The following is a 25,636-nucleotide window of genomic DNA, read 5'->3' as shown; positions in this document are numbered from 1 at the left end:
TCAAAGAAAGTGTGATTGTTTCTCAATTAAAAGAATCTGTGTGAATTTCTGCCCCTGCAGAAATAAATTACCAAAGACATCACAAAAGACAACATTTAAAAACAAAACCTGACTGTTTGGTGAATTTGCCATAGATGATCTATAATATCCAGTTTATTACATATTTTGAGAAAGTTTCCTTTTTGTGTTTGGTGCATTAAAATATGAATTAAAAGTGTCAGGAGTCTCTTTCGTCATAAAACCTAAAAATACTTATAAGCACATAGTTACAAAAGCATTGCTTAATAAACAAATCACTGATTCGGACTGTTGTAAGTTAATTTCCGCGGACTCTAATCAGTTCAATAGTTGCAGCTTTGCATGCATCCGCTGGTGTTGCTGTGCACACTTTGAATACAAATTTAGGTCTGCTTGATTAGTGATTCAAAAAAAAAAATTGAATCAAGTTGTTTAGTAATTAGAGCTATGCTTCCTAATCACACTGTCATCATGATATCATCTGCACGCAATTAGCTTCACCTACAATCAGCACCCCAGAAATTAATGTCAGCCTGGCTTACAGTTCAAGTCTGGGGAATGATGGAAATCATTGCAAAGAGAGGACTTTTAAGTGTAGTTTTAACAGACCAATATGTTCTCCAATAATAATTTTGTTTATCTTTGTGTGTTACCAATGAAAAGAGGATGCTGTGTGTCACTTTCTCCCTCTCTGTGTTTGTTTCCTCTGTGCGTTTCCTCATGCTCCTCATTGTAATGTTTCTCACATTTAATTGCTGGGTTGTGAGTAAGGCTGCAAAAAGTATTGTGTGGATTGTTAAAAAAAAACCCCAGTAAGACACTAGGTGAGCTACTCTCATGTGTGCGCTTTCAATTTGTGCTGTTTTGTCCGATTTGTTTTCTTGTGTTAAAAATGCATGAACTCACTGTACAGGAGAGGCTTTCCGGCTCAGAGAAGCATTGCTTCTCTAAAAAATTAAAGGCTTTTCATAGTGGAAATGGAGAGGTTGAGGAAGAGAAGATTGACGCCTGGCGTCGTCAACCATCTCCGAAGACATGACCCAATTTGCCCTGAACAAAAACATGCTGATACTTAAGTGTCCACACGTAACACACAGAGGCATGTAAAAACTCACATGTTTTAGCCTGAAAGCCTGCAGGGGAGACTGGGCTAAGCTGACCCTCTACCTGCAAAAACCTGAGAAAATATTCAGTTTTAGTCATTTGACTGTGAATGTGGTCAGCTTTTTCATTTTGCTGTGACCCTTAGAGATAAAAGAGGTTTTTCACATACACACAGTTTTGGGGTTTTTTTTTGGCCTGTCAAAGCTTTTCTTGTTAACATGGAGTTTCATCAGCTTTACTTTAAAAGCTATTTATTTCAGGTTTAAAGGTACATCACATGTTGGTGAAGTGCCAGTGTTAAAAAAAACGTGATTACATTAGCACAACTCTGATTTGCTAGCTTAAGTACTTTTTCCAAAATGTTCCAAAAAATACATAATTATTGTTGTTATTCCCATTTTCAAATATAGCATAAGAGCTGTTATTCAACATAATGACATAAAAGGATACGGGCTCTGCCCCCCTATTATTATTTATTATTATTATAGCATTTGAAGCTTTTTATTACATATTGTTTCTGTTTATTAGCTAAAAAGTTAGCAAGTATGCTAAACAGTGTCAAATATGTGCAATGTATATCTGGATGTGTCTCTGATGTCCAAAGAATAAAAGTTTCATTTAGTTTTAGTCTTTAGTCTCAACGTCTTAAAAGTCTTGGCAATGCAAAGTTATCTTTCATATTTGTAGACAAATTGGTTGTTCATTTATTTCATGATTTCATCAGTAAAACAAGAACAACTACTCAAAATTGCATTTAGCGTTATACTTTCATGCTAAACGTTTATAGTATTTTTTTAACCTATGTATTAATAAAAAGTGAGTTAAGCACCTAAGATTAGATTTCAGTTCTGAAAGTTCAATTGTATCCATTAGTTCTACTCTTGTCTCCTATTCCTCAGCTTAAGTCGACTTACGTAAAATGGCTTATCTTACTCCACCCTTGTCTTCACCTTTTCTTTTTCTTTGGATTTGGGAATTACACCTTTGTGTGTCCTTGTTGCATGCCGGGGACATTGCTCTTAGATTCTGAGAGGCATCTTCTAGCTTATATCATTTCTGGACAAGTTTACTGTTCACAGCAAACCAAAGCACCCATCAGCCCACAGTACTACTGTTACCCCCAAAATACCCAAGGTTTCAGTTGGAGAGAATTTCCAAATACATCAGAATCAGCATCCAAATAGTGAAGCTAGTAAGGTAAGCTCAAAACACTAATCATGGCATTAGCAAAGAACAGTAATGGAGCAAAGCTAGTTATAATTCTGAATCTGTGTCTTTTCACCAGGTACAATGTTAAGTCTTTTTTTCCCTTTGCTTTGGATCTGGCTGTTTAGATGACAAATATTGTGATAGCCAGCTAGCTGCTGCTGAGGAGGCCTATGTTCCTGAAAACAGCAAAAAGTCATTCTCAGTTGTGCTTAATTGAGTTTTCTCTACAAATAAAATTGTATAAATAAGACACTAAAATAAAAATACTATGGCAGCCTAGATGTGACCAAGAAAAAAAACAAAAACTGGTGGTTGACATGATTGCATTGATTTTTTTCCCCACTATCTTTCATTGCTACCAACTATTAGAAAGGCAGTTCCTGGTGGGAAGCAACCTGTCTCAGTCTGACCTGGACTGACTGCAGTCACTCTCAAACAGATGGGAGAAGGTTTGCAATTAATCAGCATCTAATTCATAAACTCTGACAAACTGCCAACACGTTGTAATCAGTCAGTCTGCACCAGTGATGGCAACTCATCAGCTCCAAATAATGAAACACAAACCTGAAGTACTACGCTTTGTAGCAGCAACTTACTGGAAATTGTGCTAAATTTAACACCGTAGATTCCTAAAAAATAGTCTGCTTTCATGAAAGATTTTTTTTGCTGCTATCCTGCAGAGCATCATTTGAAGCCCATCACCATTTTTATGCCCAGATCTCCACACAGGAAAGGATTCACTTTGTTCCATTTTGGCAGTTGACTGCAAGTGGACTCATACCTGGTCCCCATGTATGAAGTGATCATTTCAAAGACAAGGGGATATCGAAATGATTGCACATGGTTGGAATAATTTTGATCACCCTATAGTCTCCTACCACTGTTTTCCCATGTGTGCTAAAAAGGCATTTTCAGTGTTTCTGTGTATTTTAATGTCTAATAATTTTTGCATATATAAGCTGTAGAGAACAAGATTTACAAAGAGGTTATATGTAACATAAACGATCTTTACAACTCTGCATTATTGTCTTTTTTAGCCACTTACAGAACTGTTCTGTTATATTTGTTCCCATTTCTGATGCCCTCTTGGCCGGATGTCTCATGCAGTGACACTTTTTACCTAAAGGAAATCTAAAACCCCCATTGCACCAATATTTTTACTGCCTCAAAATTCCTTGATATCATTCATAAGAGATATGTTTTAAGATACAGCTAACAGCTTTCTGCCCTGTTCGGACCCTTCAGTAATATTGCCACCAGATGGGAATGTTTTGGCGAGTGCTATAATGTGCAGGATGACCAAACCTATACTCAAAGATTCAAATTGTAATAATTTTATTAGTGTTTATAGCCCATAACACAGCCCTCATTTAAAGTGTTGGTGGTTTAGCCACGGAGCTGTGAACCAAATCAAATAACTACTCCACTGAGGCTGCCGAGGTTCAAACCCCAAATATACCACCGCTGTGCTCCGACTGACCACAAGTCCCAGCTGCTCTAACACCACTCACTCAAATGAGATACATGCCCGAGTACTGCAGTTCATGAAGCAGGTAACCGATTGGCCCTTAAATCTCACCACACTCGCACACGCGTCCATATAGAGGCACAAGCAAACAAACACACAGCAGCGCATCCTTCCTCCCTTGGTAGTGCAGGAGAGTCACTAGTGTGATTGTGTTATTGATTGCCCTGGATATGTTTTTTTTTTCTTCCTTCTTAAAAGCATTTAGCAATCTGGCAATTAGTTAGAGCTTAATGTAGGCTGTCAAAACAGTGCTATTGATCCAGCGGGGCAAGGAGGAAAGATTGATCAGTCAACTCATTACGTTGCTGGCGCTGTCTCGTCATAAACACTCCAGATGAGATTCCATCAAAAGCCCATCCCTCGTTCACTGGCTCGTTTTTGCTGCTTGCTCTATTGCTCTCCATGTATCAGGCTCCCCAGTGTTTTCTGTTGCTGGCTCCTGATGCTTGATTGCACTGTCTGCACCTGTTTTGAATGCTGTCTTGTTTTATTGCTCTCATGTTATTTGCTTTGATTCAATTGTTTTGACTTTTTTATGCACTCGCTTCCTCATTCTGTCGCTCTCCTTCCTCTCATCGTCGTCACTGGATTTATTGTAACCTATTAGAAAGCAATTTATATACAGCTTTTCCTCACATTTCAGCTTCACCCATGTTCACATCATTTTCGCTTTTACGGCCCACTCGACAACTCTTAACTCCACCCTGGCAGTGTAGAAATTATACGGGACAAATAAGTTGATTCAGTTTACGGCATCACTTGAATCAATTCATCGGCCAATCATTTGGAAATCAGGAAATTGCAGATACCCTTGATTCAATTTGCCCAAACAACCACGAGGCTCGGCAGTCATTTCATAGAGGGTCGTATTGTTCAATGGACAGATGCTACAGCCTAATAAAGGTGGTGCAGGCTGTGGGAGCTGACATTTATCAAGTATTTTACAGTTTTAATTTTGTTTTTATTCACACGATCCCTGCAGATGCGTTCGATTGGGGCTTAAAATAAGTAGATCAAGATAAAACAATAATAAACCTTCATCGTGAAGTGAGCTTTCAAAGGAGATACAGTGTGTTCGATGAACAGCAAGCAAACGCTTTTTAGAAGACTTGTTGAGCTAAAACAGATGAAAGGACATTATTTATTTATTTTCCTTAAATTTGTGTAAATTGGGATATTTTTCTTCGTAAGTTTGTCATTTTTGTAGCCAATGTCCACACGAATTAGGCTAATTGTCTCACGTTCATGCAATAAGAAATCTCATTCAGTTTTCCTCAGGAGTTTCAAATCATTTACAGCCTTGCTGATAAAAAACACCTTTACTACAATGACTCTAACTGGTTGGATTTATAAGACTTAACAATAATTAGTGTAGTTTGAGTTTTCTGGCCATCCCAGCCACTTTCCCCAAATCTCACGTCTTCCCTTGCTGACTCACTGCACACGTGCATCATGGTAATGTGTCATTAGTCCAGTTTCACGTTATTGTTGTTTGCCATCATCAGTGAACAGTGTCGAAACTATGTGAAACAGCTGGTAATGTGGGTTAAGATCATTCAAACTGTCCACTGGGGCAACTGTTTATGCTTTTCATTCTTATACTACTTCCTCGAGCTGGTGAGCTCTGCCATTGCTCCCTTTCCTATTCACGCCAACTTTTCACCACTGGTGACCTGCCATTGACGCTTTGTTGGTCTGCACACAAGTGCATCTTTGTAGCCTATTTGTGCACTGAGTTCCTGTAATCCTTCTCTCTGCATAACCAAAAAACCACAGAAATCAAGACAAATGCAGACGCGTCAATCCAGCTTCAACCAAAAGACCTGTGACCAATAAACTAGACTATAGTCCTGGGGAGGTTTGAGATACTGGATTAAAGCTTTAGATTAAAACGTTGTACTGAAGACATTTTACTGATCTCCTGCTGGGAAAGATTTTCACTGGGAGTGACCAGGATGGACAGGATTAGAAATATCACAGGGACAGCTCAGGTTGAGCAATTTGGAGTCAAAAGGCTGAGATTGATTGGACATTTAGAGAGGAGGGATTGTGGGTATATTGGCCAAAGGATATTGAAGATGGAGCTGCGAGGCAGGAGGAACAGAGTAAGACCACCAGAGAAGGAGGGCTGACGTGACAGAAAATGATGCTAGGGATAGGGTGAGATGGAGGAAGATGATCCACTGTGGCGACCCCTAAATGATAGATTGCTAGCCCAGGGACATTATTCATGGCTGCCTTTACCCCCATTCTTCCTGCTTTTAGGCCTGCTGACATAACCGCGCGAGTACCCAGCACTTCACGTTAACTCCTGTTGTTTTTTAAATGCTCTATATAAATAAAAGTGACTTGACTCGACACAGTGCCGGTGCTTTCTTTCTTCTTCAGCATGGTTTTGTTCTTTTTCTGATGGGGAAAAAAGAGATCTTGAGTGAGAAAATTAAGTGCACGAACAGACGTCGTCGTGTAATATAACAGATATGGCTGATGGACTTTCAGATTCACCTCATGTTCCATTTGTCTCCAGTCCATTCAGCCCTTTATCACTGCTGCACTTACGCTTGTTTTGAGAGTGTTTCACTTGATAACAGCTTTCAAATGGGATGTCAGCACATTTAGAGAGGAAAACAGCGGCATCATAAAAGATAGAACTGAAGTTGGGTTTCTGAATCAAGTCTAGACATCTGTTCTTACCAAAAGCCTTCTATCTGTGTTTGTCTTTCTTTCGTCATCGCTGTTGTTTTTCCTCTCACTCCGTATCGTCTTTCTCTTTTTTCCCCCCTCATATTTTCAAACCACTGCCATCTCTTCCCCTCTCTCCACCTGCTCCCTCTCCTCTCCAATCTCCCCTTGTGCCCCAACAACTGTCTTATATTTCCAATGATGATTTGGCTCATAAATCTTGATAAAGCCACTGGCTGTTCTCTTTTTCGGTGGAACAGGAAACTCATGCAGGAACTGGAAGAGACAGAAGATGAGGAATGACTCCTGCTCATAAGTTTGTCCCGTTTTTCGATGTTTTACATCCGCTGGGAGGGAGAATTCTTGTGGATTGAGAGCGCCTTTTTCATCGGGATTCACTTGAGTGATCTGCAGCGGTGTTGTTTGTAATCATAGACCTCTCTGTATTTGGGCAGCAATCCTAATAGGCCTATTCGTATCTGTATCTAATCCTTTTTGCTTTTGTTTAAAGTGATCCAGCACTGCTCGTTGTTTTCCAGGCACCTCATTTACCATAATTAAACCATTCAGCAAGAAACCTGCGAAAAATAAAATTGCTTTTTATTATTGCCTCAGCAAAATGGCACAGGAAGAGAAATCATACATTTACATGTATTTACTGCTGTTGTGTTTTGCAGAAAATGGTCCTGTTTGGCTACAGCACCTTTAACATGAGTAAATGTCTTTGTTCTGCTGTGGTTATCAGGATGGAGCATCCCTGGAGATGTTTCCAGCCGAGTCCTGTGTGTAGTTTCTTGGCAACAAAAGCAGCATTGCACAGTTTTCTTCTTGTATCATCTTGTATACTGGATGTCATCTCATTGACTTCTGTTAAACTAAGACTGGGGCCTTATAAAAGAAGTAATAGGGTCATTCTCCTGCAAATTTACAGGTTATACTACTACTCATTTTCAGCTAGCTCATTTTCAGTTAGCTGGCGCCCTACTCACGAAGGCAACACCACCCTAGAGACTGGTCAGCGACCCCTGGGAAACCTTCAGCTGCTAGGGAAACATCTGTGACCTCAAATAAAAGAAGTCCCAAATAAACAGATCACAAAGACGGTACGGCATCAAAAATCTTGCAGTTGCGCTGTTTGCTAGCAGTCGCTCATAGGTCCGCAGCAAACTTCAAGTGATGGAGGTTTTGGGCACAGGATCGTGAACCTCTTTATGAACAATTTAATAATAGAGACTGTCAACAACCTCCAGCAACCACATCCTAACCGGTTATGGGATACACATTTTTTTTCCTCACTTGGTCACTAGGACTTCATGGTTGTGGTTTTAGCAGTTGACTTCACTGGAACTCTAACTGCTAGATGGTTCGAGACGTGTATAAGGCTGTATGACTGAGGCCGAATTGAAAGAGCTCCCATTTCTCAGTCTCAGTAAGTTGAGATTCCCTGTATTTTCTTTTGTCTAATGGCAATGAAGACCACTCCTTTTAATAAGCAGTCTTCAGTAGGGGAAATAAATCAAAGCTTAACAGCAGCCTACTAATGGTCAGTTGGAAATGCCATGTCCTTAGCTGAATTGCTAATGACAATAGCTTTAACCTCCTGAGACTGGAGTTCTTGTTTGGGATGCATTTTTAATTTGTCCTAGCTGTTTGAAGCTAAATGTATAAGAGAGGCAGAAAAGCCAACATGTAATGTCGCACTGTGAGGATACAGAGTATCGTGTTTAAAACAATTATTAGTGTGTCACCTGAGAGTTGCAGACAATCCCTTTTTTGGCATGTGTGGTTTTACCTTCATTCTCATGCTGAAAGAATCATTTTATGAAGAAATGGCTGGGTCCTATCTTAATGTCACGTTTTTTCACCAACACCATAATGTAAGAAGTTAGCGATCTAGCCTAATCCTGGTTTGATAAAAAAGGCTAACAGGAATCAAGTTTGTTTGTTGCTTCCAGCCGTCCTTCAGCTTCACACGATCTGTAGTGTCCAGCACCAAAGCAGAGAGTCGCACTTTATGCATGAGACAGCAGCAGGCACCACATTATTTATTCAATCATTCGTTCCCAACACAGCAAGACAAACCACAGTCTATTCTGTCACATCAGAGTCGCAGTTTTACTGTTTAATTGTGTTAAACAGGTTCAGGAGTCTTGAGCTCCGCACTGCTGTTGGACATTTTAGTAAGTCTGATGTGTTTACTGTTTTTGGATGTGTGCATTCTGAAATTCAAAGTCAGTATTTGCAGCGGTGATTACTGTCTCAATATTTGAGCATAACGACCTCTCTAATCATTAATTTCGGTGGTCTGTAATGGCAGGAAAATTAATGATAAATGTGCCATTAAAATTGTGATATATAAATTATACGCTGTATTCCCAGTTGTAGCCTGTTAATGAAAATACATTTAGCTGTGTCATAAGCTGGTAAAGTTAGATAAATTAATATTACACATGAGCAGGTTTTTCAGTGTTTAGGATAAACTAACAATGATATTTATGAGCAATGCACACATCTTATTTGGACTGAAAAGGCTCTTTGCCTTGGCTGTGCCTGCTGCATGTTTTCTGCTGTTTGTCCTTCTGTGTTACCTTGCAGGTTTCTGGTAGGCGGGGGTAAAGAGAGTAACAGAGAGCACCTGGCCAGTGTCCCTAGAGCATTTAAACTGTCTTAAGCTGTCCCTGGAGTGCTGGCTCTCTCAGGCTTTGCTGTATCTCCATCCACCCAGCACCATGCTATTTGTCTGGTTGGCTTCAGCCTAGTTATTTTAGGTTTTATGCTCTGCAGACACACCTGTTTTATGGCTTCTTGTGGTTATTAACCTGATAAATTTTGTTTAATTTGGGACTCTCCCTGTTTTTTTTCATGGCTCGTGAGCTGGACATGATTTGTTGGTACTCTTATTTAACACACAGTGTGACCACTAAATTAAACCTCTGTTACAAAGTATTACATGTAAGTATGTACTGTGCTGTGTCTTGATGCATGCTCAATCATCTAGGTAAGGAAATCCCGAAAAGTTGATTCTGTTGATCTGGACGTAGCATTTTCAGTGAGACGTAGCGTCTTAGGGAACGAAATGTAAGTAATGTAGCTGTGTAAGATATTTAGCTGTTCATGTCATGTATGCTCAAACCCTCTTTAAGCATTAAATTAGTGTTTTCTGAATTCAAAAAAAGATGATCAGTGACAACATTGTTATTTTCAACTTTACATATCTGTACACACAGATGACACTTTTTGCAATCATATATTATATAAACTATACTATTAGACCATAATTATTGATCAGCTGATGTGTATATCACTTGAATGTTGCAGCTGTTGATGATTTTAATTACTTATATATTGCTGGGTATCTTGATCTTATTTATATAAATATTATTCATATAGTGCCAATTCACAACAACAGTCCCCAGAAGGCAACTAAGAAGCCAAATAAGAATAATAAGTAACTAAAACTTTAAAATAAATGCTATGGAGTACAAAGTAAAGTAATTATTCAAAACCAAGCAAATACATTTAACCCGTGTTTCAGTAAAGTACTTGAGTAAATGTACTCAGTTACCTTGGGCACTGCAAAATTGACAAACCTGTATTTCTGTGGCACTGATGGAGGGGGCCGTCATCGTTCACTACATCTAAGTGCTGAATCTTAACCTGAGAGCGTGACTCATTTTCTCAGTTTCTTCATGATCCCACATAGCAGACAGGTCTGGCCCGGGTCTGGTGTCAAACCGGCACTGCTGGCTGACTTCTGACATGGTGTAAGTGGTATGTCATCCAGATGTGGGTCAGGCCTGGCATAGATCGCACTGTTTATGTGATGGCATGCCATATCTGGCCCAATTGTGGTTTGGTTTATGTGGACCAGGCCCATAGAAAACAGGTTTGACACAGATCTGGCATCAAGCTGGCACTTCTGACTGGTGTCATGGCAGGGTGCATGTCAACCAGATGTGAGCCAGGTCTGGCAATGATGCCACTGTTCATGTGATGGCATGTCATATCTGGCCTGAGTGTGGTTTAGCTTATGCGTCCCAGATCTGTTGCCTAACAGTGTTTTCTAGCAGCATCAAGTTGTACTTGGATGTCGCAAATCCTCACATCCTTTGAGGTCGGATACAGATTCAATAAGATTTTTATTTTGTTCTCAGTTACCTCCAAATGACTCATTTTACATTAAATATGTTAAAATGGTATTAAAATGCTGTCAGTTTGCTGATAAATGCAAACATTCATAAGCCAATAGGAACTCAAGGCATGCATTTGATTATTGATATATCACATATTTAGACTCCTGGGGTTGACACATCGGTGTAGATGTGACTTAACAGTCTAATTTAAGATCGACTTTTACTTATAACTCACAGTATTTACTGTAAAAGAATCTTCACTGTGAAACTCAGACTAATTCAAACATTACCCAAATGCCTGTCTAAACAGTTGTGTTTTAAGTCATTTTTAAAAAATAAGTCAGAGTCGATGGTGCATAGCGGGGGGAGGGAAACTGTTCCACAATATTGCAGCTAGGGTTTGAAAAGCACGATCCCCCTTCGTTTTCAAACGAGTCCGTGGCATAGTCAGAAGACCACCATCAGTGGATCTAAGGATCCGCTTTGGAGAGTAGGGTTGAAGAATCTCAGTGATATAGGTGGGGGCCTCACTTCGTAAAGACATTAACCTAAAAGTGTGGATTTTAAACTGATATCTGTACCCAACCGGAAGCCAGTGCAAAGATTTGAACATGGGAGTGATATGGGAGAATATTACGGCGGGTTAAAAGCCTTGCTGCGCCATTTTGGACTACTTGAAAGTGATTTAAGGAAGCCCTAGAAAGACAGAAAAAGAGTGTGTTACAATAGTCTAACTGGGAGGAGATCAGGCCATGGACAAGCATCTCCATTTCAACTTTGGAGACAATAGTCCTAAGTTTAGCAATATTTCTTAAATGAAAGAAGTAGGAGCGGGTCACAGACTTGATATGAGCATCAAAAGACAGATTGTGTCAGGGCTCTGTGTGCGGGCAGGCAGGGATGAGGACCCAAATGCAGGACTCGAGGAGACAAAATGGCAAACTCAAAAACCTCAGCTTTATTGCTGGCGTGAAACAGAAACCAAACCGTGAAAGCAATAACTGGAACACACAGGTAAAATCTGAGGGTACAACAACACTGACACAGAGAAACACGGGGCTTAAATACACTGAGGCGTAATTGTAAGTGGACACTAGGTGGTAGGTTGAAACAGAAGGGAAACCTTTCTAACGGGAAGAGCAGTGGAGGAGCCAAGGAAGTAGAAAATAAACTCACGTTGTTAAAACTAAAATTAATTTACAAATAAACCACTAAAATACTCTGGCCAGGCAGAACATGAAGTTAAAAACCATAAAACATACCCTGGCCAGGGAGAACACAGAGTAAAAACCATAAAACATAAACACTAAAAGTCCATTGGCGTCAGCCACAGCATTAAAATCCAGTAAAATCGGAGCGGGGCAAGGAAAACCCGGCGGTGTCCCACAGCCGTCTCATCTGTCTCTCCGCTTCGGAGTACTGGAAGAGAGAGGGAGCAGCGACATTCACTGTTCTTTCCAGTGAACTGGGTTATCGCAGCGCGATATGTCTCGGGACTTACCCCGGATGGGCAGAGCTCTCAGCTCCACCTGCCACTTTTCTGTGTCACGCCAACACTGTGGTCTCGCTGTAGGAGATAGGGCGCTGCCCCGCTGCCACTTAATCCCCCACCGTATAGCGTTCTCCGGCATCAAGCTACTTCTTCAGCACTAGCACAGCTCCCTCTGCACACTGGCCGTCATATGCCCTCGCCACGTACTGCTGCGCCAACGTTGCCACTTGCAGACACTGCCTGCCACCAGCTACTTCGCCATCTCTGCTGCCCTCCTTCTCCTGACCTGCCAGGCCCTCTTATTGGCCTCTGGGACCTCCCAGGTGTGTCAAGTTAATAATCAGGGAGGGGCAGGAGTCTCTCCAGGACAAGTCAACAATAAATAGGGTAAAAGACATGCAATAAAACAATAAGAATAAAACACTGTACAATATTAAAATATTAAAAATAATCAAACACAGCAACTCATGCAAGATGAAAAAACCCAGTTAACTTGTCCATTTCCACCCCCTGACATAATCAGGGAATGGGAAACAGGAGGGAGACACAGCTGGGAGAGATTAGGGCTAACGAGACAGGGGGAAGCAAAACAGAATACACTCACATAAGACATGGACCTTCACAATAAAACAGGAACCAAGAAACAAGAAACGAAGACGCAGACTAGACACAGAACTAAACCTACACTAAACACGAGGGCACAAGACACAAACCCTAAGAACAAAACCCTAAACCAGAATAAACTGAAACAGAATTATAATATTAAAAACAGGATAACTAAAGAATCAGAACATAAACCACAATACAGATAAATACCAAAATACAAGGAACTGAAAATGCTGGGTCAAATGACCCAGAACCGTGACAGTTTGATCAAAAATTATCCAAAGATTCAGAGTAGTAGCTTTTATTGAGGATAAGAAAGGACCCAGATGTTGATTAATTTCGGGCTTTATACTCTCTGGGGCAAGAATTAAAAACTCAGTCTTGTCTTTGTTCAACTGCAAAAAATTGTTTGTCATCCAACCATTAATTTCCTTAAGACAGTCCATTAGAGTAGATAATATGTCTAATTTCCAAGCTTTAAATGAGATGTATAACTGGATATCGTCTGCATACAGATGGTAGGAAATAATTTTAAAACCACTGATGACACGGCCTAAAGGAAGAATATATAATGAAAATAACAAAGGGCTTAAAACCAATCCTTGTGGGACTCCACATGAAAATTTTGCTATATCTGACCGGAAGTTTCCCACTGAAACTAAAAGTGTTCTACCCGCCAGAAATGAGGTGAACCACTTTAGGACAGATCCAGATATCCATACCATATGATTTAAGCAGTAGATTAAGATCTGATAATTGACGGTATCAAAGGCTGAGCTAAGGTCCAATAGAACAAGGACTGAGCAATCGCCTCTGTCTGCGGCCATCAAAAGGTCATTTGTAACTTTGAGGAGAGCTGTTTCTGTGGAGTCTAACTTTCTAAAACCTGACTGGAAGTTATGAAGAATATTATGCTTCTCCAGTGCCTTCTTTACTTGTGACCAAATGACTTTTTCTAATATTTTAGAAATGAAAGGAAGTTTTGAGATGGGCTTGACTGAAGTACCGGATCCAGGTTAGGCTTTTTCAGCAGAGGTTGAATAACCCCCTGTTTAAAGCACAGAGACAGAGCCAGTTTATCAACGTGACCACAGAGGGGCCAATGGTATCAAAAACTTTACAAAATAAAGTAGGACATCAGCTGGACTCGTTGAGGGTTTCATTTGGGTCAGTAAAGAAAACAGTAAAGAAACTGGATGAAAGAATTCCATAATTACAGAGTCTGGAATATCATAGTTAAAGATGTTATCTAAGGGAGTTATGTTACCTCTTAGGCCACTGATCTTATCTTGAAAAAATCTTAAAAAGTCACTGCAATCCTCATGCTGACTGAGGGAGATTCCCCGTGTAATGCAGATGAGGCTACAGTGCATGGGGTAAAATGCTAGAGCAAGCAACCCCTGATTAGTGAGGAAAAATACTTTCTGCAGTGGAAAAAGTAACAGCCTGTAACTGGGATTTGGTTCAGGAGGAGCAGAACGGAATCACCAAGAAGACCGGAGGTTGTTTCAGCAGGAATTATAATACTTCCGACTGTCTTGGTGAGTGTTGTGAATGTTAGCATTGCTAGATGTAATGCTTGATGTAACGAGCATGGTACCAACTTCCCAACTCTCAGTGTTTGGGTCTGTTGGGCAGGCACTGATGAAGTTTTCAAAACAGTGTTTTGGAGTATTCAGTTGTTCTTACAACTATTACATATTACATATTGTAAGAATATGTTTTATGTTCAAGTTAACTGTGTGATAGTCCTGCCTGAGCCAATGCTCTTTATTCCATTTTTTTTCCTCCCACTTACTTGCTTGATCACCTGTGAAGGTTACTGCTGCTGCAGGCAAAGTGTAAAATGTGATTGGAGTCCCGGAGCTGGATAAAGATCAAATCGTTACCATTGTTTCAGAGGTTGATTTAAAGGAGATGAGATTTAAAGGAGATGAGAATATGGTCTTGTACAGGGAAAAATTATTTCAATGTTAAATGCTCATTAAACCTTATTGTAAGGTGAGTTCAAGTTGTTTCAGAAAAACTTGATAACTTTCTGGTTAAAGATGATCAGACTTCATAAACAATGGTTAAAACTTATTCTTTCTTTTGGGGAAAAAAAAGGTCTGCTGTTATGTTTGTTTTTCCCCGATGCAGACTTGTACCGTTTTATTAGTTCAATGGTGTATTAGCATTTTTTATAAGGATAGAAATATAGCCATATTCATATGTCAAACATACTTATATACTGTTATACAGATGCAAGGAACCATTCTTTGTATATCCCATTGATTCTAGAGAGTTGGGAATATACAAAGTTTCTAGCGTGTCCAAGGATGTGAAGTACTTTCAGATGGAGGAAAGTGTACAAAAGTACATAAGATTGCCATTCTATGGTGACTTTGTTGTTGTGCCCCTGATACATTCAAATGAATGTCTGTACAGGAATAACTGAGTCAATTTCTGAGTTGATGAAACCCCACCTTTTTAATTTGAATGGCATTGTGTTTAAATTCTTGCTTTTGTTGAGAGTGAAGTAGGCACCAAATACACCAAGTACAGTCTTCTCATATTGCTCCTGTGTTCTGCAGTTCTTTTTAAATAGTAAATTACAGTAAGAAGAAAATCAACAAAATTCTTTACATTTACATTATAGGCATCACATTCATCACATTGTTATTTCTGAGAAAACAAATGAAGTGGAAGTGGTACCATCGAAGTGGGTCAACGGAGAACAGTGTATGTGGCCACCAAACAAAGTGGATGTTGTTAAAGCAACAAAGAGCCAGGAAAAACCTGGAGCAGGCTGGAAAACATATGTTCCGAGTTATATTCACATCAAGTAAGTATAATTGTGAGACTAGTCGTTGGTAACTGTGTATATAGGCAAAAGTAAACACAAACAAATGCAAATACAGTATTCCTGTGGCAAGAAAGTATCAATCACATTATTTAAATATAACCAGTTGTATTAACCATTAAGTACTTGTTATTTTGTCGATGATTATAATGAGGCGAGGCTAAAGCTTCCAGAAGCTGCTGAACACACTGACCTTGGGACAGATTCTCCAATTAAACCCAAAAGGAGAAGAACGTAAGTTGTTGTGTGTGTGTGTGTGTGTGTGTGTGTGTGTGTGTGTGTGTGTGTGTGTGTGTGTGTGTGTATATATATATATATATATATATATATATACAGTATGTTTTACATGCCTGAAATTATGTGCATTTTCAATTTTAATAACATCAAGTAGGTAATTAGACCTAAGACCATCCTCTTCCAAGATGAAGATGAGATAGCACATGTCTTTCCAAAACCTAAGCCATGGGAGAAATAAGATGTTTGAATTGTTTATTTGGGTTTAATCTTCTGCTATTGGTCTGTAAAATGTTAATATCGCCCCGACCCCCAAGGAAATGATACAAGGGAGAAAGCTGTCTTAACAGCAAAACCACGGTAACCCCTACTGTTAATTTGAATTTGATTATCTATTCATTTATCAGAATTTTGGGCGTGGTCTCTGTCCCGCTGCAGAGGAGGGGCGGCACAGTGAGCTCCCCGGGCGGCACGGAGGCGGGGTGAACAGGTGTGCTGGGGACGCCCGATTGATTGTGACTCTTTTTATGTTGCAGTGACAGTTGAGGAGGGCTGGTGAGCGGACGTGACAGCCGAGCGGGAGTGCCTGTGTCCCGAGCGTGTGCCGAAACCACAGTGAACTGTTATAATAAAAATAAACGTGCTGTCACCAAACCATGTGCTCTTGTGTATGTACGGCGGGGTCCACCTTCACATTTTTGAATTACATCGATCTCTTTCTTTGCATACAAGATGGACTGTCCACTTTAAGTTTTTATTCATTCCTTATTCCTTAAGAACTTATTCCATTTGGAAAACCACCAACAAAAGAATCCAATACAAGTACACAATACAAAAGTACAAAATAAATAATATCTAATGCTAATCATGGTACTTGCAGAGTGCACCATACTCCTGAGCTGGACCAGACTGACCATACAACCCCGAGCCCCAGCCAGAGAGACCGTGTGTCTCTCAGCCACTACCAGAGAATGAGAAGGAAGGATCTGTGAAAGTGAAACTGTTGTGATTTGTGTTCCAGTGTGTTTTATGTGTGTGTGTGCGCGTGTGTGTGTGTGTGTGTGTGTGTGTGTGTGTTAAATTTGATAAAGTTTTTAAAAAAAATAATATTTCAATGTTTGAACAATGTTGCTTTCCAAAATGTTTACTTTTGCACAATTTATGTTCCAGCAGCAGTTTATTTGATATATTGTTAATTATAAATTATATGAATTATTCCATTTAAAAATAAATATTTGTATAACCGAATCATCTTTGTTGATACATTTTTAATCTGTGCTAAATATGACACATGTTGTTATTACATGGCTTGATTAAGGTACACATTGGGCTGACATCTGGGGCCAGAGCTTAAACTGCTCTGGGCAGCACAGGACCACCAGTGTGTCTGCAACTGGCCTCGTGCTGGCCCATGTGTGGGCCACCTCTGCCAAACCAGATCTGGGCCACCAAAGGGCCATCATTCTTTGCGGTATGTGGGCCATATGTAGGGATGGGTATCGAAACACCGGTTCCCACCATTTCAATTCCTTGGAATTCTTTGCCATTTTTGCAAACGATTCCCTTATCGATTGCAGTCGCCCCGAATGACGTCACCACGTTGCGGAGCGTCATTTACCTGGGAGGGCGCCTAAGCAGCTCAAACGCTCAAAAGTTTGGTTACACTTTACAAGAACGGATGACAACAGGGCAACTTGCAATACTTGCAAAGTAGATATTTCATTTAAGGGAGGAAACGCTACGAATATGCAAAAGCATTTGCTCACAAAACACGCGATGACCTTAAATGAACGTCGTGTTTTTAATTCCGCTCTGGACTCGTGAATCTCAACACAGCAGCAGCGGTAACGTTTGCACATCCTGTCCTGTTAATGCGGCAGGTAAATAATCAACTAACAGTGCATATTATGTTAGCGCGATCTGCCTTATTACAAAACATACCATTACTGTGCGTTGCATTTAGGTGACCATGATGAGAGAGACAGAGTCTGGCTGGCAGTTCTCACTGCAGTCTACCGTTAGCGTCTCCTTTCAGGCCAGGATAGACGAATGTCATCGAGCAGTGACTAAGTTTGTGGTCAAAGGCTTGCGCCCATTTGCCCCGATTTTCGGTAAGTGAATGTGTTTAATTGTAGGCAGGGACATTACTGGATATTCTTGTGTAATTGCTACAGAATAATTTATGTTATACTTTGTTATTGCTACAGAAGAATATTTATTTTATTATTTTACATTTACAATTTTTTTTCCTGGGGACCCTGTGACACCCCATTGAAGAGCCGTAGGCTGTGGATCTCTTAAGATCTCACTGTTGGCTTTGTAAGGCCATGTTACTCCTAAATTTCTATCTTGTTCAAAGAGAAGATATAAAACAAAGTTCCAAGCTAATCGATCTTAGTGTTCTCCTTTTTTAAAAAGAATCGATAAAGAATCGAATCGTTAAACAGAATCGAAAATGGAATCGGAATCGTGAAAATCTTATCAATACCCATCCCTAGCCATATGTAAGCACATTGTGTGGGCCAGATCTGGGCCATGCCAATTTTTCTATGTGGGATGTTGGTAAAAATATAAGCACTTAGGGGATCATCTCCTTTTTTCCCCTCGAGCAGAAAAAAAGAAAAGAAAGTTCACTTGAAAGCAAAATAACATTTGAAAATAACAATGCTTAATTAAGAAAGATGCTCACTATGCTTTGTAATGCTATTTACAGCAGAGAACACTTATAAATCACTCACACGGAAACAGACGTTTGAGGGGGACCGCATGAACACTCCTCCCTGCTGTGGTGATGATGTCACCATGCAGGTGCAGCAGCAAGGGATTAACCACTAATGAGAGCTTGTCATTGCTTTAAAAATATCTAATTGGTCCACGTCATTGCAAAGCAGTGTTGGCATGTCTCATCTTTGTCGCCACTGCACTATTGTTCTGTGTGTTTTCTCTCAAAGCCCACATGTCTGCAATAATGATAGATTTCCTCCAAGCAACAGTTGCTCTTTTGTTCTGGGATGAGGCCGCTGTTAATGGCATAGTATTAAGGTACATCCTGTCTATAGTTAGTAACAGCATTACTGAGGCCTTGATGTACAGCATAAGACTAAGCCCTAGCTTGGCTAGCATTTTATCTTTAGCTTCAAAACTGAGAAAAGAGGAAGAAGATGTTGTGTTTGTGTGGTTTCAGTCACTCAGCTCTAGTGACACATCGCGTTTACATGTGTCATCACTCATTTGACACATTTGGTCAGACTTTGAACTCAGTGCAGATGTTTTTGGGAACAATTTAAGTCGTTTGTTTGCCTTGTTTTCCCAAATGTCCTCCCATTTTTTCCTGTTTAACTGTCTCAGTGACCTCGCCCCCAGAGATGTGCGAGTCATCCACCTCATCCCCAGACTCTGCTTCCTCTGCAGAACACGTGTTAGTAGAATTAAGGAGATCCTCAAAGTATTCCTTCCACCACCTGTCTATATCCTCAGCTGAAGTCAGCAGCAACACACCTGTACTATACACCATGTGAGTGGAGCACCACTTTCTTCCTGCTGAGTCACCTGATGGTTAGACAGAATCACTTTGAGGCAGATCAAAAGTCTTTTGTCATGGCCTCACTGAACTCTGTCCATGCCTGAGTTTTTGCTTCAGCTACTGCCCAAGATACACTCTCCTTGGCCTGCTAGTGCTCATCAGTTGCCTCCAAAGTCCCACAGGCTAACCAAACTTGATAGGACTTCAGCTTGATTGCTCCCTTAACCTTCGGTTTCCACCATCTGGTTAGGGGGTTACCACCATGGCAGGCACCAACCACCTTGCAGATGCAGGTCCTTACAGCAGCCTCAGCAATGGATGTGCAGGACATATTCCATTTGGAGTCAATCTCCCCTGTTTTATAGCAAATTTCATTATTTCTGCCATTACTGGATAAATAAATTCATGAGATTTAGACACAAACTCTGCTTTAATGTTTCCCAGTTTATCATTGTCTAATCTAATCTGATATCAGTCTTCACTAAGAAATAATGGCTCGTTTACAGCCCAGCAGAGAATTTTTAACTGAGTTACAGTTAATAGCCAAAGTTCAGTAATAGTAACTGTATTGTCATAATAAGCTTTTGGTCCATAATGTTTGTTTTCCCAGAGTGCCTCAAAGCCACAGCTGTGATTCTGGAGCCTCTCGCTCCTCCTGATTGAACCACCTGCGAGCCATCAGCCTGCAGCCTAATCAACCACTGTCCAAAAGGACCAGCACTGCCATCAACACCTCGTCAGATTATCAGCTTACTCAGCATGGCAAACAGACCGGTTTGCTTATGCTTTCTCATGCTAATCATTCTGTGTGTATTCCTGTTAAGTTAATCCTTGCTCATGCATTTCTCCTGACCATAGCATGGATATGTAGTCTTTAATTAAACATAGGTTTTATTGGTAAAGGGAAACATGTTATAATAAATGTCTGTTTTTATAGAGCTATTTGCATGTTGGTCATCTAGGTTTTAAACATTTAAACATAGTTTTGAAGGGATGAGACATTTTAAATAAGGAATACAGGTTCCCACTATGAATAGAAACAAATTGGATCCTGATGGGATGAGCTGGGAAATGACTGGAGCTGACCTCTGAGAATGATTGAGCTAATTTTCAGTGGAAAATATGTCGAGGTTCAGACTTTCAGACAACTGTAGCTATCAAAATGATATTTGATGTAATTGAATATCAATTTGAGCACATTTCAAAATTAAATGTTTTGAACACAAAACTGTCTGCAGATGCATTTAAAAAGTTACTTTAAAATTCAAGGTTTTTCCTTCAGACTCCACCGACTCTTTAAAACAGCTGCAGACATTTCCATACAGAAAAAAGCTTTTAATTCATTTGTTGTTTTATGTATTATTCTGTTGCTTTACCTTGTTTTATATTATGATTTTATTTCTTATTTTACTGTTAAGCACTTTGTGATTTTAATCTGTAAAAAGTGCTTCATGAATACATTTTACTTGTTGAATGATAATATCAGTATCACTGCCTCATCATTAAAACAAGAGCAGACCAGAGACTATAATTGCTGTAATTGCAACTCTCGTGGCATTAAAAGTTGGGAGAGGTAAAAAAGAAATTTAAAACATTATAAAATCGGATAACTTGCAAATCCTGTAAGGTCAAAAGCCACAAAGGTGACAAAGATAAATGGCTCTGTTCACTTAGATCTATATCTCTAATATGGATGCTTGTCAGGGAAAGTTAGAGGTCTCAAAAAACTCTTAGATTCTTCAGATACCTTCTCGCTATCTGTGCACCAACTTTCATGGTGACCTCTTGGACTGGTGTTGCCACTTTTCACAGAACTAATTGGTGGTGCTTATTTTATTAGCACTGATCTGCTGTGTTGAACAAAGTTTCTGCATTGCTCTTCATTCAGTTGACACTAACTGCACTTACTGTTCTGTTTATGTTTCTCATTTATTTGTTATCAATATTTATTCTTTGTTCACACATCATGTCAAGTATGCCTTGACATGCTGAAAGTGGGATCTCTGCCAGTGCAGCCTTGGCAAGATGTCTGTTCTATAATGAGATTTTGTGGGAGTACATCGGCTTTTCTAATAAGATGTGTTGCTTTTACACACTTACAGAAACTTTGAGTGCTTTACACAGATAAATACTACTTTACATCCAATCAAATGTAATTATGATTATGATAATGATGTCTGCTTCTTCTTTTGATTGATCCCTTTGAGGGTTGCCGTGTTCCCAGCGTCCTCTGCTCAGAAATATGTGTTCATCACTCTCTTAAATATTTCACCTTCACTGTGCAGAACACGTTTAATACTGGAAAGTGAATTCTTCTGCTGAAGGTCTGAGGTTTGTCTGTAATGCTGTCATAAAGCTGTGAGGAACAAGGTACCGTATAGTGACAGGTTAATACAATAAATACAATAAAGTACAATAAAGACAGACATCATATAGCAGTTCTTTTGAGTTTCCCCATAATAAATGTCACAAGATTTTTTTCTGGCCATGCTTAAAGCAAGATGTGCCACTGTACCGCATTTTTACATTTTTTTTTTGGGGGGGGGGAACTCTTAAAACTTTTTTCACTTGATCAATAAACAATTAATGCTACACATGTTATGTCCACATAAAAAGAATAAAATAAATCTGAGAATTAATTTTTTATATATATATGTCAAGTATATTGACAGGGCCAATAACAAAGATCTGCTCTTTGCATTTTTTTTAATTTAATTTTTATGACACAAAGTATGTTTAAAAACAAACAAATGAAGAAAACGGCATACATATAAATTAAAACACCATCTCCCCTAGAAGTGATTTCAGATTTACATCTATTGCATTTACCTATTTGGCTAATTAAATATCTCTAGATTTAACCTGTGGAAAGGCCAGATGAACTGGATTAGGAAAAATTTGTGATCCCAAAGGGGGAAAAAAAAGTGAAGAAAAATGATGATTTGACAGGCAGTTAGCATTAGTTCAGTCCCGGCGAATGTGTCCTTGCGCTTTTGCCCCTTGTTATCTTAGCAATTTTGGAAAGTACAGTAGCAGCTGCACTGTGGTGCTCCGAGTGTCTGGCCTAAGCTATTTATTTGAAATCCAAGCCATAAGATATCAACTAAATTAAAAATCTCTTAAAGCCAGACCCTTAAAGCTGTGACTCAGAGAGCTTAAAGTATCCTGGCTCTAGAGTGATCTAGCCAACAGTGGCTGCTGCTGCTCCTGTTGCCTTGTCTGCTGATTCTGATTGTGAGGTGGTGGAGAGAGGGGTTTGGCGTCTGATGTAGTGCTTACAGGGTCATTTTAAAAATTCAGAAGCATTGCAGTACTTGGATACCTTGTAACAACATTTAGATGTGAGGAAATGTGAGGTGCTGGTTATTTGGAGCTATCCCGCTCTGCTAGCTGGTATCAACCCACTTACAGCAGGACGCGAAGGTGCTGACCCCATCAAGCAGATATTTTATTCTGAGGAAAAGAAAAGGCAGTTGGAAGCTGAAGCTCAGTACATATTTAATAATGGTGCACACTGAGATGGCCCTGAACTTGTCTTTGAGTTATAGAGGTTTGAAAAGTTTGCTCAGAATCGTAGGCTGACTCGTGTTGGTTTCTTACAATGGAAGATCGCATTGATCAGGTTAGTATGTGGGTAAATTTGACCTTTTGAAAGGTTACTGGCAAGTGCCACTCACAAAAAGGGCATAGGGGATTTGGGCATTTGGCAGCACTCTCCAGTCTGTACTCATATATAGTCAAGCCATTTGGGTTGTGGAGAGCTTGTGCCTTTTTTTCCTAGTGGCTAATAATCTGGGTGGTTTCCTGTCTGGTTGATTGTTAGGCATCATGAGCTCTCACCCTTCCATTGTGAGAGGTTACCAAGACTGCAGTACCATGCTTGGGAAGGTGTTGGATCCACCGCTCCTGGTTTTGGTTTATTTATTTTGCCCTGGACGACACTAGGATACACTTCTTGTGGTTCCCAGTTTCAAAATGAAAAATGCAAGGCAGAATGACAGATACCCTCTCTCATGTACGATCCTGTAGTGTTCTTGCTACAGGCTCAAGCTGCTGGGGGACTTCCCATGATGCACTGAGTTTTTGTGTCCCTTTCCCCCCCTTCCAATGCATTAATTTGACACTACTGCATGCCCTTAACCTTTGTCCTCTCTTCTTTATTTTGCATCCTTTTTGGGGTTGTGGTCTCTTTACGCGCTCCACATCCATCTTCCCCCTCATCTCCAAACCAATCAGTCACTGCCCCTCCCCACGCCTGGTTCTGCCGGAGGTCTCTTCCTGTTAAAAAGGAAGTTTTACCTCTCCACTGTCACAAAGTTCTGCCTATAGGGGATTTCCTGATGACTGGGGTTCTCCCTCTAATATTGCAGGCTATTTACCTTGAATTGAACTCAACTTATCAATTAACTGCCAATACTAATGGTTTAATTCCTCAAAAAACACACGTATTACAGGATGAAGTTCTCATCTCGCCTATTTTTCATTGGCTATGAGCCGGCCTGTCACATCAAGAAGTAAATGTGATTTTATTTTACCAAAATATTCCTCAATGATTCCTCAAAACAGTCTTTTTAATCCCAAACATCACCTTTACTGACATGGAGACCAGCCTGATGAATTTATGAATGGGTAGTACTTAATTTGTTTTCCCTTTTAGTGTAATTAGTTACTCAAGGAAACTGGCCACGATCATACAGAAGATGTCTTAAAGTCGTCCTTACAACTCGACCTGTGTGTGCTTGAGTCCATTAATTAACAGTGTTATTTATGAGGTTCGGTTGCTGAACACAGAAATTCTCTACGGAACAGCAAGGAGACCAAAACTACAAGCTGCTTTCTTTATACTCACACAAACCTACAGTGATCCATCTCAACACCTTGATTCTTTTCTTTTTCAGCCATTATGTTGTAGATATGTGTTGGATTTACATTGTCCTGCTACACGACTTGATTAGGGGAAGTTTTAGCTGCTGTCACAGACTCACGTGTGACTCTGAAATACCAAAAGTATTGCTCAAATGTGTCCACTCAATGACTGCAGGGTGCACAAGTCCTGTGGCCCCAAATCAAACCCAAATCATCACCTCTCCATCATTGTGCTTGACAGTTAGTATGAGGTGTTTGTGTGTGCTGTATATTATGACCAAACATGTCCAACTTGGTCTGAGCTGTCCAAAGAGCTGTTTTTGTTTGTTTAGATGCAATTGTGCAAAGCTGAAGCATGCAAAGTTGCCATGTTCTTAGAAAGAAGAGGGTTTCTCCTATAACCCTTCCAAACAAGTCTTTTTATTTGCAGCATCAAGAACTTTAACATTTAACATGCTAGCTGGGGCATGTATACTCTGAGATGTAGCTTTTGGGCTTTTCTGTAGTTTCATAGTCTGACTTTACGGTGACTGTGTTGGGACAACTACTCCTGGGAAGATTGTTGCATTGAGTAGCTGAATGCTCCAGACCAGAAAAGCAGAAAAACCTCTGCTTTTAAAGAGGTGCTCACACCTGCTGCTGATTAGTTAATCAACCTCATTTGATCAGCAGCACCTGGCTGTTGCTTACCCAGGCAGTCTGCTAAGTCTAAGTATCTCCCACACACACAGTCCACACACACACTTACACTAAGGTGAATTTTTGCATTTCTCATTTCCTTCCCAACGACATTTTTATTAAAAGATAAATTGTAGACAGCTCTGTGTAAAAAGGAGATATTAATTCAGCTGTTGCCTAATTGCATCAGGGATTTAGGCACACGCTCCTGTCCAATTTGCTAGCACAATTCCCAGCAAAAGCCTTCGGCTTGCTTCTAATCTGCAAACCAAGCAATTTTTTTTTTCTCCCTTAAAAGACGCTGGATTTATGTTGGGATTAATAGAACGAGATAGATGAAGCATCACTCGGACACTCGAGCTCTATCACTCAATTCAATTGGGCATATTTTTCTGCTTTTCTTACACTGCCTTGAGCATGCCTGAGTACTTCTGAATTCATCTCTCTCTCACACACACACACATATATATATGTATAACATGACCGTATAATCACTTGCAGGAACTTTGATGTGACATAACACTTTTTATTAATTACACTGTATCACAACAGACTGGTCCACCTTCAGAGAGAAGTCATATTATCACCATCATCACCATCATGAGTCACTATGACCATTTTCACCACGCAACTGTATGACTGTACAAGTTCCCTCTGGTCTGTGTTTCTATGCGTGTTTGTGTGTCTGTATATGTGTGTGAATTTAATATGTGTGTGTGTG

At 39.9% G+C, this 25,636-nt stretch overlaps 2 long non-coding RNA genes across 2 annotated transcripts; one reads left to right on the top strand and one right to left on the bottom strand.

The window, feature by feature from the left end:
- Positions 1-11,609: 11,609 nt before the first annotated feature.
- LOC120443163 lies at positions 11,610-12,664 on the bottom strand. Its single transcript, XR_005615202.1, has 2 exons — positions 12,176-12,664; positions 11,610-12,093 (listed from the first exon to the last, which is right to left on the bottom strand). It is a non-coding gene; the product is annotated as an uncharacterized LOC120443163 (long non-coding RNA).
- Positions 12,665-14,197: 1,533 nt separating this feature from the next.
- Positions 14,198-16,478, top strand: LOC120443042. The gene is made up of 4 exons (XR_005615091.1): positions 14,198-14,313; positions 15,411-15,596; positions 15,769-15,848; positions 16,385-16,478. It is a non-coding gene; the product is annotated as an uncharacterized LOC120443042 (long non-coding RNA).
- Positions 16,479-25,636: the final 9,158 nt, after the last annotated feature.

Source organism: Oreochromis aureus, linkage group 12 (assembly GCF_013358895.1).
Source record: "Oreochromis aureus strain Israel breed Guangdong linkage group 12, ZZ_aureus, whole genome shotgun sequence".
Classification (NCBI taxonomy): domain Eukaryota; kingdom Metazoa; phylum Chordata; class Actinopteri; order Cichliformes; family Cichlidae; genus Oreochromis; species Oreochromis aureus.
The sequence above is the reverse complement of the archived record's forward strand: the minus strand, read 5'-3'. Positions and strand labels throughout refer to the sequence as shown.